We start from the raw sequence: 18,640 nt of genomic DNA on the forward strand, positions 1-18,640 counted from the left end.
AAAAACACTTGAAAACCATTGCAAACATATACAGCATCCAGATAAAACGCTTGTAATGTATGTGTGAAATATATGCAACATCCAGATAAACCCACTTGTAACATACATATGGAAAAAACAGATAAAACATTGGGGACAGACACTTGCAACATACGTGTACAACCATTGCAACATATGCAAGATCTAGATCTATTTTTGTAACATCCGTATAAAACACTTGTAACGTACCTCTAAAACATCTGAAACATTTAAAATATACGCTTGAAACATGCATCGTATCCTGGTGCGGCCTCCTCCGCCTTTTGCATTGGGCGCCGCAGCCGTAGCAGGAGGCAGTGGAGCAGGAGCAGGAGTTGGCGCGGTGACCATGACGGTGAAGCAGAGCAAGCGAGCCGGCGGCGCGGTGGTGCACGTGTGGCTGTGGGCAACACCGCGACAGCCGATACGAGATGCAGAAATGTCGCTCTAGGCCTGTTAGGCCGATTTGCAGGCCCGGAAAAGAAGCGGATGCGTCCGCACGGACGTTCAGCATTTCCGTATACACATAGTATTTGTCGCAGTAGTAATGGAATAACGGTGGCGCAAAGTTTTTTTTTTTTTTTTAGGTGAGTGCGCAGCGTATGTGAGTGCATGATTTGTGGCAACTGTTCACGTGGAACACGTCATGGCCCATTAATCAGTTTAGCCAATCAGCAGGGTGGAGGGAAGTGACCCGCCCACAGCAGGCCCACACATACATGGGCTCCTTTCTGGGTTTATGGGCCATGGTGAAACGGAGTTTTGGTACTTGCGCACTGGGCCACATCCACGGCCCTGGTCTAAAAAAAAGGGAATGCTCTAAAACTAGAATAGAAGGAAGTGGAAAAGTATGCCTCAAGCTCTTGCAATAATTAATTACTGTAACTGAAAGGCAGGTAGTCACACACAGCACAGACAGCCACATCACATTCACCATATTGTTTTTTTTTGCAAGAAAACAAAACATAATTGTCGTCATCATCGTGACCATTAAATCAATAGATGAAATGGTACAAGCTACTAAGTAGTACAAGTACAGGAGAAGAATCCCGAAGGCAACAAACAGAAGTCTGATAACGCCACGGAGAAAATACATCTACTTTTTTTCATATACGTTTTTCCAGCATAGTAGTTAGTAGTCTTGCTGAACCCTAGCTACCCTAGGGATTGATTCATCTTTGCCGTTTTACGCTGAAAAAAGGGTCCGTTCCCCTCCATGAAAGCGATGATCCTTTGTTGCTTTGCTCGGAAAGCAATCGTTCGTCGTTGCGAAAATACGATAGCTATCGTGTTGTTGCGCAGATCAATTTCGCGTGCCAACGGCGACAACCAGTGTCATGGCCATCCAAGCGACGCGCCATGGTGTCTCACTCCCATGCAATGGTGGTGTAACACCCCGGGCGCCACAAAAGCTTAGGTCGTTGATAACAATGTGTATATAATATGACATTAGTCTTAGCTTGTGTATGTAATGTTATCGGACTCGTGGACCGGATCGGACTTGTAAATTATGTGCATATGTAATGATAAATTATATGCATTATGTCGTTGATGGATATATAATTTTTTGGTGGATTTGTGAATATAATGTTTTGAATTATATGAATATATATATATATATATATATATATATATATATATATATATATATATGTTCTTTGAAAATTTGATTTTTTTTTTTTGCAGGAAAACGGATTGTAGGGGGCGGCTGTAAACTCAAGACGCCCCTACAAAAAACGTTATAGAGGAGGCTGGGCTACAAATCAGTTTGCCCCTACAAATCATTGATTTGTAGAGTTGGTTTGGTAGTGCCACGAGCATATTTGCTAGTTAGAGTAATATCCTACGCATCCGACACTATCCATATTTGACTCTGAATTCATAAAGAGACTACCGTATTAGCTATCTGTAATATCCGTTCATATCCGATTCGGTTTCATCCCCACCTAAATCATCAATTGTGTGTGCGGCCACACCTTATCCTACGTCCAGCGTCACCCAAGATCCGTGTAAGTCAAAACTCTTTTTCCAATCTGCATTACTACAAGAAAACCCCACCTGTAGCTACGCTTTATTTATATAGGTTAGATACGTTCCATTTCATATTTACGGAAGCATAGACACGCTTTACTAAAGCGTGTCGGGAGCGTCTCCCCACGCACCGTGTCAAGACTTGTAGATATGTTTTGTCATGCGTGTCTAGCAGACATGAGACGCTTTCTAGACATGATATCAAGCGTCTCTAGTAGTCATGAGACGCTTTCTAAAGACATTATCAAGCTGTGTCTAAAAGACATGAGACGCTTCCTAGACACGGTGGATTATGTACCTACGTTCTTGTAAAAACATTTTAAATTCTGTGCAAGCGATTTTGGTACATTTTTGTTTTTTATTTTATATACTCTGTCTGTGCCCATGTATTTCTACAAGCAAAACAAATTTATTTGAGCATTGATCTTCACCATACGGAATATTTTATTTCAATGTGTAGCAATGGACACACACACTTTGCATCAATGGAAGTACAAATCATTGTCAATAAATCAAGGGACTATCTACTGAGCAATTGGACTACCTACCACCTGATTTTTCTAATGGATACGAGTAACAAACAATGCAACTCCATTGTCTTTCTCTTTCCCTGAACTTTCGTTCCTCACTACCGCCCCTGCTGCCAATCTGCTTGGTGTGCCACATGCAAAAACCTTCTCGCCACTAACATCCACCAGCCGAATAGAAGATCCACATAGCAGTAGCATCGAATTCCTTTTCGTCTCTCTTTAAACTGGTTAGAATCAACAAACTGCAAACAAGCAAAGCGCATGTCAATCAGTATACTTATGTACAGGTGTTTTCGCATGGCTTGGACATGATACAACAGCCCACAGAATGTTTCAGCTTCCCGATGCTAACAGACAAATAATTGTGACATATATTATACAAGAACATTTCAAGATTAGAGATAGGCCCTGTTTAGTTCCCTCCCAAAATGTCAAATTTTTCAAGATTCCCCGTCACATCGAATCTTTGGACGCATGCATGAAGCATTAAATATAAATAAAAAATAAAACTAATTACACAGTTTAGACGAAATCCACGAGACGAATCTTTTAAGCCTAATTAAACTATGATCGAACACTAATTGCCAAATAACAACGAAAACACTACAGTGTCATTTTGCCAAAAATTTCGGCAACCAAACTGGCCCATAGTTGCAAACCTTTTTGCCCTTTGCCTTTTTCTTCTTTTATTAAAGTCCTCCTAGCACCATGTGGGGCTGCACATCATCAATCTATTGAGAAATATCAAACGTCCACCAAAGAATATGTACACTGTTTTGCAATTAGGCACCTCATGGTTATAGTCCTTTACCAAGAGAAATTACATATCTAGAAATTACCATATCTAAGTCCCATATTTTGATGGCACAATCCGTGGTTCCAACTTCTAACAGCTACAAAATTCCCTGTGATATTGAAGTGCAGAGAAAGCAAAGTATCAAATAAGAAGTTTCTTCCAATCCAAAAAGAAGATTCTTACTTTTATCATGACAGTTTTACCTTTCTAACCACCTTTGAGATTAAAATCCATCCCTGCAGTGCAAACCTGAAAATCAGCCAAAGGAACATCATGATGAACAAAGATATTTTGTTCACAGTCCAGGAAAAAATACTTAAAATCCATCCAAGCATGTAATGTTCTATTACTACAGGAAAAAAAATACTTAATCAAGGAAAAAAACATAGACATGACATTGTCCTCACTGTGCACAGACAACAGCAAAATCAGTAAGCAAGATCATGTTATCTTCAATGTCCTCATTGTCATAGTCATCCCAAATCAAGACCTTTTGACAGAAGAAAATATTCTCAATGTGCAATGCTCGAGTCTATATTGCACAAAAAATGATATTTATGAATTCTAATTCAGAAATGCCTAAAAAAATGTGGTTGATCCACTCACTTTAATCAGTTGCTCCTACTTAGTGCGATTCACTGGAAATTGGCACCGCACATATATCCACAGTTGAAGTGAAGAGCAAGAATCAAGAGCAGAATAGCTAAATTAATCCAACCATGGCTACAATGTAGGAGTATTTAACAGTACTAGTATTGTACGACGATTAACTCTTCTAATTGGTCCCCAAATTAACAAATCTCTTACCACGATCGAATTCCTTCCATCGGCAACCAACTCTAAAAGAGAAACAATTAAAACCATCGATCACACCCTCCTTGCATCCTACCACATTTCTGCTGGCACCGAAAGAATCTGGGAGAGCAGGGAAACGGTAGATCTCCTCCGCGAAGACGAACACGACAGCGGCCCAAGACCCTGCCAGAGTCCGCCGCCGCTCCTTCGCTAGGGTTTGACGATTTTAGGATTGGGAAAAACAGGAGCCGGGAGAAGAGAGAAGAAACGGCCAGGGGCGATGTGCGGTCAGCGGTCACGTTCTCGCAGGTGATCGTACGTGTCGCATTAGATGCGTTTTTTTTTACGTGTCAATGACCGTGTCTACCAATGGGACTAGATACGTCATTTGAAAATGTGTCAAGAACCGTATCTACATTGGAACCGTTTGAGATATAGATACGCTTTTGTTAAAACGTGTCAAGAACCAATGTCTAGTAGTGTAATCATCAAGGTTGTTGATATGCTTTCATCAGCGTGGCAATGAAATCGTATCTACGTGGGGGGTTTTCTTGTAGCTTTCTCACGAGATAAGTTGTGTGATATACTCTTTCTCCGTCTCCATGTCTCTCGTCTCAATTTTTTCTCTCCCTACAATCCAACTCTGCATCTCTCCTCTCCATTCTTTCTCCCTCAATTCTCTCTCTCCTTCTATCTCCATTCACGAGCTCTATCAAATCGATTTCCAACACTACTCCACCGATGGTGCATCCTTCTCCTCCTTTCCCTGATGCGAGGGGCCTTCCCAAGTCGAGCTATAGGCCACGACATATCGTGGGATTCAGTGGAAATCTTCGGTCCGAACGCTCGGACCGAAGTTGCACGCCGAACGACGCCTGCCACCGCTGCTGCACGGGCCACAAAGTGATAGGGTGGGCCCAATAGCCTCCATGACGGCCGCACTACCACCCGTGTCAGCGTTGCATCTCCGACGACCGCGCTCGGCTCTCTGCCTCCCTCGTCTCCATCTCCGGCACCCACGCCCCATCGCGCCTATGCCCCTACCCGAGCTCGCCGGCGTCGGAGACAAGGAGCTCGCCGTCGTTAGGGTTCCGACAAGGTAAGATCTCCAACTCCGGCGGGCTTAGAAGGAATTTTGGGGGCTGGCAGGCCAGGCGGTGGGGACGGCGGCCGGGTGGTTTGGGGTCCTGGCGGCGGTGGAGGCGGCCGGGACAGGTTGGGGCGGGGGCGTCGCGGTGGTGCTCGCCGGCAAGCATGGCCTTGGCGGCAGCGGGAGTGGTGGGAGGGGAGAAGGAGGCCGCCGCGGGAGCGCCCACGGCGGCGGAGCTCCGGCGAGACCCTACCGCAATGGGTGGTGGGCGGCGGCGGCGGTGGGGGCGCGGGTCGCAGTAGGAAGAAGGGGATGCTCGGGGGGAGGAGTACGGACAGAGGATGCGTGGGGGAGAAGAAGGGGATGCGCGTGGAGAAGAAGACTGCGGCCGGCGCGTGGTTCCGGTCCGAACGACTGGACCATAACAGTGCCCGGGCTTCAGGCCGTCACTTTGTTGCTGAGTGTTGCGACAGTTTGAGGTCATGTGCTCATGGTTGCTCCGTGTGGTATGCGACTGGGGCCTCAGTCTCCATACTTCACAGCAGCGACGCTTCTAGGCCTTGCGTATAGACGATATCAGGTTGTCATTTTTGGTGCTTCGGGCACCTCGTCCACCTCGGCGTTGGACTGCAACTGTATCATAACCGCCTTTGTGTTGCTAAAACGCCGATAACGTTAGGGTTTGGCATCACTTTGAGGCCGAATAGCTGAACTCGGTGCTTCGGGGCCGGTAAGAGATGACAACGCTAGGCCTCACCATGCGCAGGTTGCTATAGGCTGCTCGCAGCAAGGTTACTTCAGGCAACCTGGAAGCTACAGCGTCAAGTCATGCTCGAATGTGACCATGATGCTTTAAGCATCCACATGTGATGTTCTCATGCTCATTCATGTAGGTAATATTCTTGTGCTACATGAATAGAAGATCGATAGGGTCGGTCTATTAACTCTTGCATTTGAATTCCATGAACTCCTGCTGATAACATGTTGAGAAATCGTTTTATAAATCAGTATATGCATACTCACAAAGCAAGTGAACACACATAATATTATGTCATATCAATATTGTTAATTTAATTTTTTAGCACTCTATGATATATAAAATAATACTACACACATATAATTTTGTGATATAACAAATACAACAAGTTCGGTGCTAAGGTGCAATCTGAGTTTCAACTTAATTAACATTACTAAGACCTAAACTCTTTTTTAATAAAAATAAATTTTGAATGAAAAATAAAAAACATTAGAGTTTCTACTTAACATGTGGAAAAAATTGTACAACTCGGTTAAAAGTCGAAAGCTATATTATAATTCGTGACGTCACAGAAAGGGATGGGAGTTTATATATCTTATGATTAGGTTTAAACTAAATGCATGTCATGCTAAAAAAAGATAAATACTAGAAATGCTAATTAGAGGTTCTTAATGGAGCCTCCACGTTATTCCTAATAGAAATAATAGGAAAATAAAAGATAGATCCTAGAAATTTCTCATAAAAATCTGAAACATTTGACCATAAATTCGGTATAACCTAATCACCATTGATAATTATAGCTATTGGATTTATTCTATTTTCTAAATAATTACCCATCTCAGCTATTACATAAAACAACATAAAATAACTCATGACTCTCTATTTAAACTACCCACATATGCCATTAAGAAACATGATCTAAAGTAGACCTAAATTTGCATCTAATTACCCACGTACTCCTATCACAATAAATAATTTATGTAACCCAATTTTCATCTCATTACTAAGAAAATTAAATATCATCTCAAATCTACATCTAAGTGATAATTAATATCTTCTATTAAAAATTGTATAAATAACCATAGAGCATGTAGATGTTTGTACATTACCCAGCTCTATCAATATTAATATATTAATATTTGATTAATGTAAGCATACACATTGTGTAGCATGGATGAGCGATAAATATATATGCTATGTTTCATCAACAAAATATTTCCTTAACAACTCACGTACTAATGATGCTAACAGATTTTTTAAAACCATATTAGTAACCATGACATAATTTATATAGGTTGTTACTTTATCTATATTTATATATTTTAACTAAAAGTTTGACACGTCTATATTGATAGTATAACCATAATTGGACGTATAATTCGTTGATAGGAAAATTCAATCGCCTTAAGAATTGTGGGAGGCTACTAATGACTATATTTTTTGGCCCTTTAACATTACTCTAGAGTGATTCGATCATTATAAGGCTTAATAAGATTTAAAATTCTCTTGAGGTTAACACTGCTACCCCCATCCGAGATCTCATTTCAAGCTCTGTCACTTAACTTAGGTGACACGGTGGAAGTTTCAAATGTTTGCATATGCTATTGTAGTATTTAGGGATGTACTATATGACCTAAAATCCTTATTATAAAATAGTCCAAAATGAGAGTCGGTAAAAGATACAATAAGCACAAGAGTTTAACTTGACGAAAAATCTGTAGCGGTCAATAATAATAAAGTTAAAAAAATCAAAATTCAGATTCGTGACTTAATATATGTGATGCAACAAGGGTCATTATAGTTAGTGACAAGGTTTCGAACTAATTGCATATTAAAATATACAAGGTGCCATGCAAATTAAAAAATATGAATATGCATGCAAAAATATATAAGTCGGTCCCTTGCAAAAAAAGTAATTAATAAGTATATGATCACTAGATATAGACTACAAAGTATCTATTATGTCTAATTTGTAGAAAATAAATAAAGAAAAAGCATATAGTTTAATATAAATAAATTTTTTATTAATCAAATATATTAATAATACATCTTTTTTTAAATAATAGCCCATGCGAGAGCACGGGTTGATGGACTAGTTACATCTAATAAAAGAAAGGCTCAAATCATGGGGCTCCGGCGCTTTTCACATAGGACACCACGACTGTTATGTCATCAAGCTTCCCACCGCGGTGCGGGAACCCAGCTTCTTGAGCAGCTAATGCGAAAGGTGACTGCCTATTTTCGTCTGTAGCTCTTTGTCGAGCCAGGGCAGCAATCTTTTGTGCTGCAATCTGAGGCTCAAGTCCAACCCTGAGAGCTTCAACAATAACACCACTTATCTCATTGTCGTCTAAGTTGTCAAACAGTCCATCCGTGCCAGCAACAATAACATCACCCGGGGCAACCGGAAATTGAAATACCTAAAATAAATCAAATATGAAGCACAACTATTATATCATAGTACTTTGAAGATGCAGAGCTTGCACAAGCAATTCAACAGGGGAAGAAGAATAGGCATCTGAATTAATCTGTGTTATCAAAATTCTATACAGAATATTCAAAGCAAAGGGCTGTGATTTACTCACTTGTGCGGAACTAGGAAGATCACTGCCACCTCCACTCTCAAGCTGATAAGGACAATTGAATTCATGCTGCTGTGAGGGTGACCTGAGAACAGTGCGGCCATCTTGGACTACTACGAAGCCACTATCCCCAAGATTTACAGCATGGATACCCTGCAAGCTTAAATGTTGTGATATTAGTGGAAGTCACCAATGAACTAGCATATCAATTGCAAAAACAAAAGGGACCAAATACACAAACTTTTCCAAAGTAGGAATCTGGAACTGACATCATCAAATAGATGGGTAAAGAGAGCGCTAGCAGATACCCCGCCGCATACCCCGCAGTCCCGCACTAGCCGCATACCCCGCTGTGCGCTTCGCGGCGGTGCGGCCGGTGGCCCCTCGAGTACCGGGCGCACGCCTACTGTCGGCTAACCGGCTGATCCGGGGATAGCCAGTGGACGTGCTTGCCGGCGCCGGTGCGGGAACAAGGCGAGGATGGTGCGTCTTGTCGCCGTGCGGGAGGACATGACGTGAGCTGCAAGGCGGCATCAGCGGTGGCGGCGGCGACACTACCGTGGGAGCTGGGCACTTCGCCGTGCTGCGGGCGGAGCTGGGCGGAGCTTACGAGGACGGCGTGCAGAGGAGAAGCTGCTGGTGTTGGTGAGTGTATTGCCCTGCAGGGAGCACATCGACGGCATGGCGGAGGTGGATCGCCATAGCTGATGTCCGGCACCTGCTCGACGGATTGCGGCAGTAGGAGAAAGTGAATCCCAGGTACGTTTCGACATAAGTGCTTCGTACTTAGGTACTGGTTAGTAATACAAAGCGTGGAAAAGAGGAGCAGTGTGCTGATACATTGCTCAGAAGCTAAGTCTTCTAAAGCATTGTATGTTAAGGACTGAGCAAATGGGGTTCAGTAGAGGTTCAGTGGTGTCAGGGAGCCTTAAACGGCGACACTCTGCACCATATCTTTCGACCTTAGATCAGCTCGTCGGAGTTGAAAAACCATGGAAGGGATCGAGATTCTGGGCACTTGAAGATGATGGCAATAGTGAGAGTGATGACGAAGTTATCAAAAAGGAGGGGGAAGATTCGGATGAAGAAGCTTATAATTCTGAAAGAGAATTCATCCGTGATGCAACAAGAGTTGGGTTTTCGGTAGATGACTTGATAAGAGCTGAGTCTCTGTTAACGGAGAATTTTCATTCTCCAAAATTTGCTTCAGTTGATAGGGGGCTGGGCATGTTTGCCATCCCCGGCCGCTGGCATCTAGAATTACGGAGGCGGTGGCTGATCTGCGCTTCCAGAGAACCGAGAAATTGTGGAAGGGGCCGCTGCCTAAACCACGGTCCCCACAAAATCGGCAGATAGGAGACATCTTGGTCAAAGATCTTAGACAATCCAAATCTCCTAGGATATCATTATCTTTAAGAGATTTGTGTACAGAGGAGGGTGCATGTATTAACTCCGGCCTAGGAGAAAGGAAAGGAGGGGGGACAGGATCGGTTGAGAGCTGGGGGCGGCCTTTGGGCCGCCCAAAGGGGCGTAAGCTGGGTAAGCATGCAGCCAGCAAGTCATTCAATGTTGGTTCACACCCAGCGTTCAAACCAACGACGGGTTTATGTATCCTGTTTAATGCTGGGGGGAAGCCGAGGAGTTTGGTGGGGGATGGGGCGATATTAAGCGCTTCGACTCGGGCTCGGAGGGTTCTTACGAGTCTCAACCAAAACCGTCAGTCTATCGGACCAAAGGTCTGTGAGCGCAAAGCAGAGGAGGTTGCGAGCTCGGTGAGGATGGTGGGCGATCGTGACGGGCGAGGGCGAGATGAGAGGACGTGCGCAGGCACGTATGGCCCGTATCGTTGCGATCGGGGCGTAGCAGGCGCGGGAAGAAGCTGGGGCGGGCGGGAGAGTTGGGCCTGGAGAGGTGGTGCTCAGCGGGGTGATTTCAGAAGGGGACGATTGGGACGGTTTGGCGATTTAGGTAGGGGAAGAGCTGGGCAATTTCGTCTGCCAGGTGGAGCTGGGAGAGGTGGACCTTGGGAGCCGACATCAGGAAGATGGGTGTGGTATGAAGATGGGCGACAGACCCAGGAACAAGGAAAAGGTGAAGAGGCTGGTGAGTTTTCTGAGGAAAAGGGGGGGTGCTTCCGAGCTGGAGAAAGGCACTGAGGGGGAAATGGCATTGGAGGTTGGAGAGGGCAGGGATGGTGGTGATGCTGGTAAGGGGAGTGGGCGCTGCTCTAGGTGCTCAAAAAAGGGGCACGCAGCGATGGATTGTAAGGCGGAGGTGTATTGTGTGTTATGCGACTCGCATAAACACATGAACCACAAGTGTCCTCTTCTTAAAGCAACGAGGCCGGTGGCTTATGCGGCGGGGTATGCAGTGATGGGGCTAGGATTCTATCATATCCCACATCCACCGTTGCCAAGGACGAAGAAAGACTCAAAGATGGCCAGAGTTTCGGTGGTGGGTGGCTCTCTGTCCACTGACTAGCTTGTGTTGCAGCTAAGAAGGGTGGTGCCGGTTAAGTGGAATTGGGAGTTGAAGGAGCTTGGGAAAGACGAGTTTCTTACCCAATTTCCTTCCAGGGCTGAGCTGTTACGTTCAATAGCATATGGGGGAGCGGATGCAAAGGGGGAAGGAGTGTCTGATAGTATTAGAATGCAGTTTGAAGAGTGGCAAGAAAAAGAAGAGGGTTTCCTGCTACCCAAGGTGTGGGTGAGGGTGAGATGCATTAGAAAACTGCTGCGTGAGTTCCCCATCTTATGGGCGGTGGGATCTCTGTTAGGTGCAACGCAGACTGTAGACATGGAGACCACGAGGAAGAATGAGTTTGGACGCATTTTAGTTGCGGTGCTTGATCCTAAGCTGATTCCGAGGATGCTAGATGTGGTGATTGGAGATCATTATTTTGACTTGGAGTTCGAAGTGGAGAAGAGGGGTTTTGACGAGAAAGGAGAGGAGGTTGAGGTTGAATGGGATGGAGGGGATGACGAGGGAGATGGAGAGGGGAAGAGCTAGGGTCCGAACACTGAAGATGGACTGAATAATGATCAAAAGAAGCTGAGAAATAACAAGCGCTCCAAAGGGAGCGATGGGGAGGACGATAGGAGGGATTCTCAGTCGAAGAATGATGTTCCTGTTAATGGACATGTTATCAGTAAGGAGGAATTTGAGGAATTCCTTAGCTAGAAGGCTAGCAAGATACTCGATATAGTGGTGGATGAGGTTTTGGAGGACCCAGCTGATAAAGTGGTCAAAGAGCCGGATGAGTTCATGGAGGGGAATACTGACAACCTTGGGTTGGTTGAGGTTAATTCAGAGGAGATGGAGGCTGGAGGGGTTCCAATGGAAGTGGAAGGAAGTGCTGCAGTTCCAGAGGTCAAGGAGCGAGGTGAAGATGCAAAAGTTAATGATAATGAAGAAAGGAGAAACAACTGCTCGGTGATGGAGGTGGTTGAACCTGCTGGTATGAAGCTTGTTGGAGCTGCATTAATCAAGGAGGTGGTCCATTCTCCGACAAGGGCGAGTCTAAGGCTTGCTGGAGTGGTGGCTGAGCACACTCTAGTGCGGGCGGAGCGCTTAATACAATCCAAAAATCTGGAATGCAACAAAGGTAACCACCAGGCTGAACATCCTTGTTTTATACCCCTTTCAATTGCGATAGACAATTTGCGGGCTTTAGGACTAGGGACGACAACTGTAAACGGGGATTCTTTTGAGGGGAGTGTTCAGAACCTAGTTGAGGACGCTATAGCTAGTGAACAGCCAGGTTCGGTACTGGGAGAAGTGGAAGAGGATTGCTCGGACAAGGAATCAGTCTACTCAGATAGTTATGAGAAGAAACTATTAGAGTTTTTATGTGGAGATGTAATGGAAGAAATTTTCGACGAAGATAGTTATCACCTAAGTAGTGATTGCAGGACGGTTTAACGGAAGCCTGGCGCTAAGTCGTCAAGGATTAAGGCTTCGAGGAAATTAAAGTTTAAGATCAATAAGATTGGTAAAAAATGAAAGGAATTTTCTGGAATAGCAGAGGTCTTCGCGACTTGGCTAAAACCAAATTTCTAAGTAATACGACAAGAGAGCAAGGGCTAGACTTCATTGCTCTCTTGGAAACCGGTAAAAAATATTTTACGCGGGCAAAGTTAGATAGGTATTGTGGAGGGAAAAATTTTGTGTGGCATTGGACTGAACCGCATGGAAGGTCTGGTGGAATGCTGCTAGAGGTAAATTTAGATGCCTGTGATATTGGGAGTATAGAGGAGGGGGATTTTTTTTATAAAGTTCCACCTTAGGAACAGGAGTGATGACTTTCATTGGTGCTTAGTAGCGGTCTATGGAGCTGCTCAACCTGAATTTAAGGAACAATTCCTAACGGAATTGGTTCAGGGCAGGAAAGTATCTCTTCCTTTGCTGGTGGGGGGAGATTTCAACATAATAAGAAACCCAATTGAGAAAAACAATGATAGATATGATGATCGATGTCCCTTCTTGTTTAATGCTATTATAGATAGTCTGAACCTAATGGAAATAGAAATGTCTGGAAGGAAATTCACTTGGGCTAACGCCAAAAGAATACCAACTTATGAAAAGTTAGATAGGGTGTTGTCTAGCACGGAATGGGAACAAAGATTTCCTCTAGTCACGGTAGATGCACTGAATAGGGAAATCTCTGATCACACTCCACTACTTCTTAGCACCGGTGACAAGGTATCTTGGACAAACCAGCCTGAGTTCAAATTCGAACTTAGCTGGCTGCTCAAAAAGGATTTTGTCCAGGCAGTTGCGAGAGTATGGAAGAGTGTTGATTATGGAGATACCCCAATGAAGAAATGGCAGAACAAGATTAGAAGGTTAAGACAGTTTTTGAGAGGTTGGGCGAAGAACGAGAATGGGAATTTTAATAAAGAGAAAGAAGAACTGTTTCGACTGGCTGGAAAACTGGATTTATTGGCTGAGTCCCAGGTTTTAAGCCAACAAGAGCTGGACTTGAAATAAAGTGTAAATGAAAAAATCACACAGTTACTTCGGGAAGAGGAAGTAAAATGGTTCCAAAGAGCTAAAACAAAAAATCTGCTACAAGGGGATAATAATACCAAATACTTCCATATGGTGGCTAATGGAAAAAGAAGGAAAACAAGAATCTTTGAACTAGAACAAGAAGGGGAAGTAATCAAGGGGCAGGAAAACTTAAAAGTTTTTATAACAAATTATTATAAGATCTGTTTGGATCATCACAGAGAAATAATTTCTCACTGGATGAATAAAAAATAAACGATATACCCCAGATAACTGAGGAAGAAAATAAGTTGCTCACTGAAATGTTCACAGAGAAAGAAGTAAGAGAAGCAATTTTTCAAATGAATCATAATAAGGCATCAGGTCCTGATGGGTTTCCGGCGGAATTTTACCAGATATTCTGGTCTCTCATAAAAGATGACTTAATGGCCATGTTTAGAGAGTTCCATGCTGGTAAATTACCTCTTTTCAACATTAATTTCGGGACAATCACTCTTATACCAAAACAAAAAGAAGTCAAACAAGTTCAGCAGTACAGGCCGATCTGCATGCTCAATGTAAGCTTCAAGATCTTTACTAAGGTCTTGGCTAACAGGCTAGTGGCGGTGGCTGATAAAGTTGTGAGACAATCACAAACTGCATTCATGACAGGAAGGAACATCCTAGAAGGAGTAGTAATACTTCATGAAACTATTCATGAGCTGCATAGGAAGAAAATGAGTGGGGTAGTTCTTAAATTGGATTTCGAAAAGGCCTATGATAAAGTTAACTGGGTATTTGTACAGCAGGCTCTTAGGATGAAGGGTTTCTCGCCAATGTGGTGTAAATGGATTGAAGAGGTAGTGAGTTGAGGAAACGTGGGGGTTAAAGTGAATGAGGAAATAGGCCATAACTTTCAGACTAGAAAAGGACTTAGGCAGGGAGATCCCCTCTCACCTATCCTTTTTAATCTGATAGCAGACATGTTGGCTATCCTAGTGTCGAGAGCAAAAAACTGCCGACAATTTAGGGGGTTAGTACCAAATCTAGTCGATGATGGGCTTTCCATTTTACAGTACGCTGATGATACGGTATTGTTTATGGAAGATGATTTGGATGAGGCAAAAAATTTAAAACTGGTGCTGATAGCTTTCGAAAAATTGTCGGGCTTAAAAATCAATTTCCATAAGAGTGAGTTGTTTTGTTTTGGGGCGGCAAATAACCATGGTTTGGAATATAAGAGAATTTTTTGTTGTGTAGAGGGAAGCTTTCCCTTTAGATACTTAGGAATTCCAATGCACTATCGAAAGCTTTCAAATAAACACTGGTGCTCAATTGAAGAGCGCTTCCAGAGAAAGCTAAGTAGTTGGAAAGGGAAGCTTCTTTCTTCGGGTGGCAGACTTGTGTTGATCAACTCAGTTCTGTCAAGCCTGCCGATGTTCATGATGTCATTCTTTGCCGTCCCAAAAGGGGTAAGGGAAAGATTGGATTATTACCGATCTAGGTTTTTTTGGCAATGTGATGAACACAAAAGGAAGTACAGACTGGCTAAATGGAGTATCCTGTGTAAACCGAGATGTATGGGGGGAATGGGGATTTTAGATCTGGAAACTCAGAATCATTGCTTACTTAGTAAATGGTTATTCAAGCTTTTTAATGAGGAGGGTCGGTGGCAGGATGTACTTAAAAGGAAGTATGTCAAGAACAAGTGTCTTTCACAGTTAGAAAAACATCCTGGGGACTCTCATTTTTTGTCTGGGCTGATGTGGGTAAAAGATTTGCTATTACAACATGGTAGGTTCAAAGTTAACAATGGGCAACAAACAAGATTTTGGGAGGACGTGTGGATTGATCAACAACCGTTAAGACGAAGGTTTCCAGAACTGTACAGAATTGTAAGGAAAAAAAGGGGTATCAGTAGCTAGTGTTTTAAACTCAACACCGCTGAATGTCTCATTTAGGCGGGGATTAGGGGGTGACAGACTAAATGAGTGGCTAAAGCTAGTCTCTTTAGTTCTTATAGTAAACCTAAATAATGATAAGGACAGCTTCATTTGGCAAATAAAAAAGAATGGAGTTTTCTCCACACAGGCACTATATAGGGAGCTAATGAAAAGAGAGAGGATTTCAGAGAATAATGTGTTCTAGAAAGCAAAATTACCTTTGAAAATTAAAGTCTTCCTTTGGTATTTAAAGAAAGGGGTGATTTTAACAAAGGATAACTTGGTTAAGAGAAGATGGAAAGGAGATACTAAGTGTACCTTCTGTGGGTTAGAAGAAAATATCCAACATCTTTTCATTGACTACCGAATAGCTAGATCGGTTTGGAATACATTGTTCATCACCTTTAACTTTCAACCACCTAAAAGCATTACTCACATGTTCGGATCTTGGATAAGGAGATTTGCTCCTAGACTAAGAAATCAAATAATAGTGGGGATTGCAGCCATGTGTTGGGTACTATGGTTGAATAGAAATGAGGCAGTATTCCAAAATCGAGTTACTAATTCTTGCTTGTAGGTACTTTTCAGGGGGACTTTTTGGATCAGACAATGGTCCATGTTGTCTAAAGAGGAAGAGGGAAGAAAGATGAAGGAGGGCTGCAGGGAGATGTACCGGAAGATTACAGCTATCAAAAAAGGAAGAGAGGAAAGCTATGAAGTTTGGATGCATGGAGTTGGAAATGATGGTTGCAAATCTTCAGAAGTTCTGTGTCGAAGCAACAAAACAGTTTAGAGAACTAGCTTCGTTTTTGCTGTATACTGCCTGTGATTGGACACTACGAGTGTTGCCGGTTTAGCTACAGTTGGAGTTGGTGTTTAGCTGTTTATCAGAATGTGGTTTGGCTGCATCTTTTGGGTTGTGTTTAGTCAAGGCAAGGGTTGTTTGGTTATCAGTAGTTTGGATTTGGGGCGAGTCTGCTTAGCAGTCTTGTGGTCTTAGACCATGGTCTTGTAATGGTTCAGTTTGGTTGTACCCATTCGATTATGAATGTGGGAGACTGGAATACATTTGTTCCTTTATCTAAAAAAAAGATGGGTAAAGAATTTACTATTCTCAAGAACTCAGTTTGCAATTCATATACTCAATAAATGATTTGAAGAATCATTTCTGTGTATTGTAGCAACCAATCTTAAATCACGTCTTTATGGTGCGTTTTACTGTTCGCTAGGATACATCAAATAAGCAAATAAAACAGGAGGACAGTAAACATCAAACAAGGATGACCCCTTCACCTGATCTTTAAGAGTGATGATACACGCGGTAGATGATCCCCTTGCTTTGGTGCTCATATAAGCCTTTTCCTAAACTCTGGTTGGATCAATGGTCCCTTCTGGCTCATCTTTGATAGCATTCATTGAATTTCTCATTAGCTCCTTAGCATATAGTCCAGCATCGACACCGAGATCTGCCCAACTACCAACACCATCTGCTACGCCTATCACATGCTCATCAATGCTAATGAAATGTGCATCCTCACCACCAGTTGCCTCCTTATCAGGGTGAGGCAAGTAACATGAACCAGAGAGCAACTTCAATTTTTTAGAAACTGGTGACTTCCTGTTGAGAAAATGAAACAAACAAACACGAGCGGATGCAAGCCAATATTAGTTGGTATATAATACTAGACATAACAGACAGAATGGGCATAATTCATCATAAAGTAATCACTCTGATGATGACACGGGGACGTTTGGTGGCGCTTCTTCAGCGGCTTCTTTGGCCTCGTTCTTAGGCTTGGCGATAGTAATAATCAACTCGCTCGCCGGGCTGTTGTCGCCCGTTGTTGTAAGCTTCAGTTTGTCTTTGCTTGTCGACGACTCTCCCACCCTGAGCTTGAGGATGATGCGGTCCTTTTGTGCCGTGATCATGACATCCCAGATGGAAGGCTCCGCCAGGACTTGACAGAATTCAAAATCATGCAAGTCGTTACTTTAATTTTACGAGCACTTATCTTTTTTCAAAAAAAAAAACTTTTACGAGGACTTGCTTGGTGTGTGTATGCTTATATAACATGCATGCAATGTTATGTACTTGAATTATTATTATATAACTACATCAGAGGTCTACAGTGCGGAGAAGCTTTATTAATTTTCAGAGCCAGGGCGAACCTCGTTTACACAAAAATATTTACCTAGGCCTTGTTTAGATTGAAAGTTTTTTCAACCTGATGAATAGTACCACTTTCGTCTTATTTGGCAAATATTGTCCAATCGTGGACCAACTAGGCTCAAAAGATTCATCTCGTGATTTCCAACTAAACTGTGTAATTAGTTATTTTTTTTACCTACATTTAATACTCCATGCAAACGGCTAAAAATTGATGTGATGGAGAGAGAGTGAAAAAACTTGGAATTTGGAGGTGATCTAAACCAGGCCCTAGTAAATTATAGTATTCTTCTTTGATTACAAAGAAAATCTTCTTTCCAATTTCACCAACGAGCCCAGCCGGCCGCCCGGGGTGGCCGGCCGGTGGCTCCGCCATTGGAGGACCATTAACTTATGCAGGGTTCATCTAGGTTCATCAACTCTAAAACTAATTTTAAGGTCTATAAACTTTTAAGTGATTCACCATAAATCTATATCTCTTTATACGCATGAGAGTAGCTACACTCACGACCCGATAGTAGAAAGTATTTTTCCTATAAGATTACGTTCGTATTTGTGGATCGATAAATGGAGTTCGATCGATTAGCTTTAGTAATTTATAGTCAACGTACGTATGTAGTACCTGCGTGGTAGTACTACAGGACGGAGCTACAGCTTACCGTGTTCGATGTCGGACGTGTCCTTATCATTGTTGGCATGGCACGCGGAGAGGGCAGCCCGGGACCGGTACTCGTTGCATGGAGCCCAACGCAGAGCCGCTACTGACGCCGCCGCTGCCGGTGGTTGTCTGCTGCGGAGCTGCACTGCGCCGGCGGGAGAGGACTTTGCCAGCACTGGCGCCGGCGCGCGGCTCAGGAGGGTGGTGTAGGAGCTCAACATCGCCATCTATCTATCGCCGCTACTGCTAGCTACAAGGACGGCGACGGCGACTCTGATCTGCAC

The 18,640-nt window shown here is 43.2% G+C and overlaps 1 long non-coding RNA gene and 1 pseudogene across 1 annotated transcript; both read right to left on the reverse strand.

Annotated features, from left to right (window-relative positions):
- Positions 1-2,524: 2,524 nt before the first annotated feature.
- LOC136485225 (uncharacterized) lies at positions 2,525-4,396 on the reverse strand. The gene is made up of 4 exons (XR_010766372.1): positions 4,183-4,396; positions 3,579-3,624; positions 3,419-3,484; positions 2,525-2,821 (listed from the first exon to the last, which is right to left on the reverse strand). It is a non-coding gene; the product is annotated as an uncharacterized lncRNA (long non-coding RNA).
- Positions 4,397-8,140: 3,744 nt separating this feature from the next.
- On the reverse strand, positions 8,141-18,573 carry LOC136487765 (probable protein phosphatase 2C 55; annotated as a pseudogene).
- Positions 18,574-18,640: the final 67 nt, after the last annotated feature.

The sequence above is a fragment of the Miscanthus floridulus genome, chromosome 10 (assembly GCF_019320115.1).
Source record: "Miscanthus floridulus cultivar M001 chromosome 10, ASM1932011v1, whole genome shotgun sequence".
NCBI lineage: Eukaryota > Viridiplantae > Streptophyta > Magnoliopsida > Poales > Poaceae > Miscanthus > Miscanthus floridulus.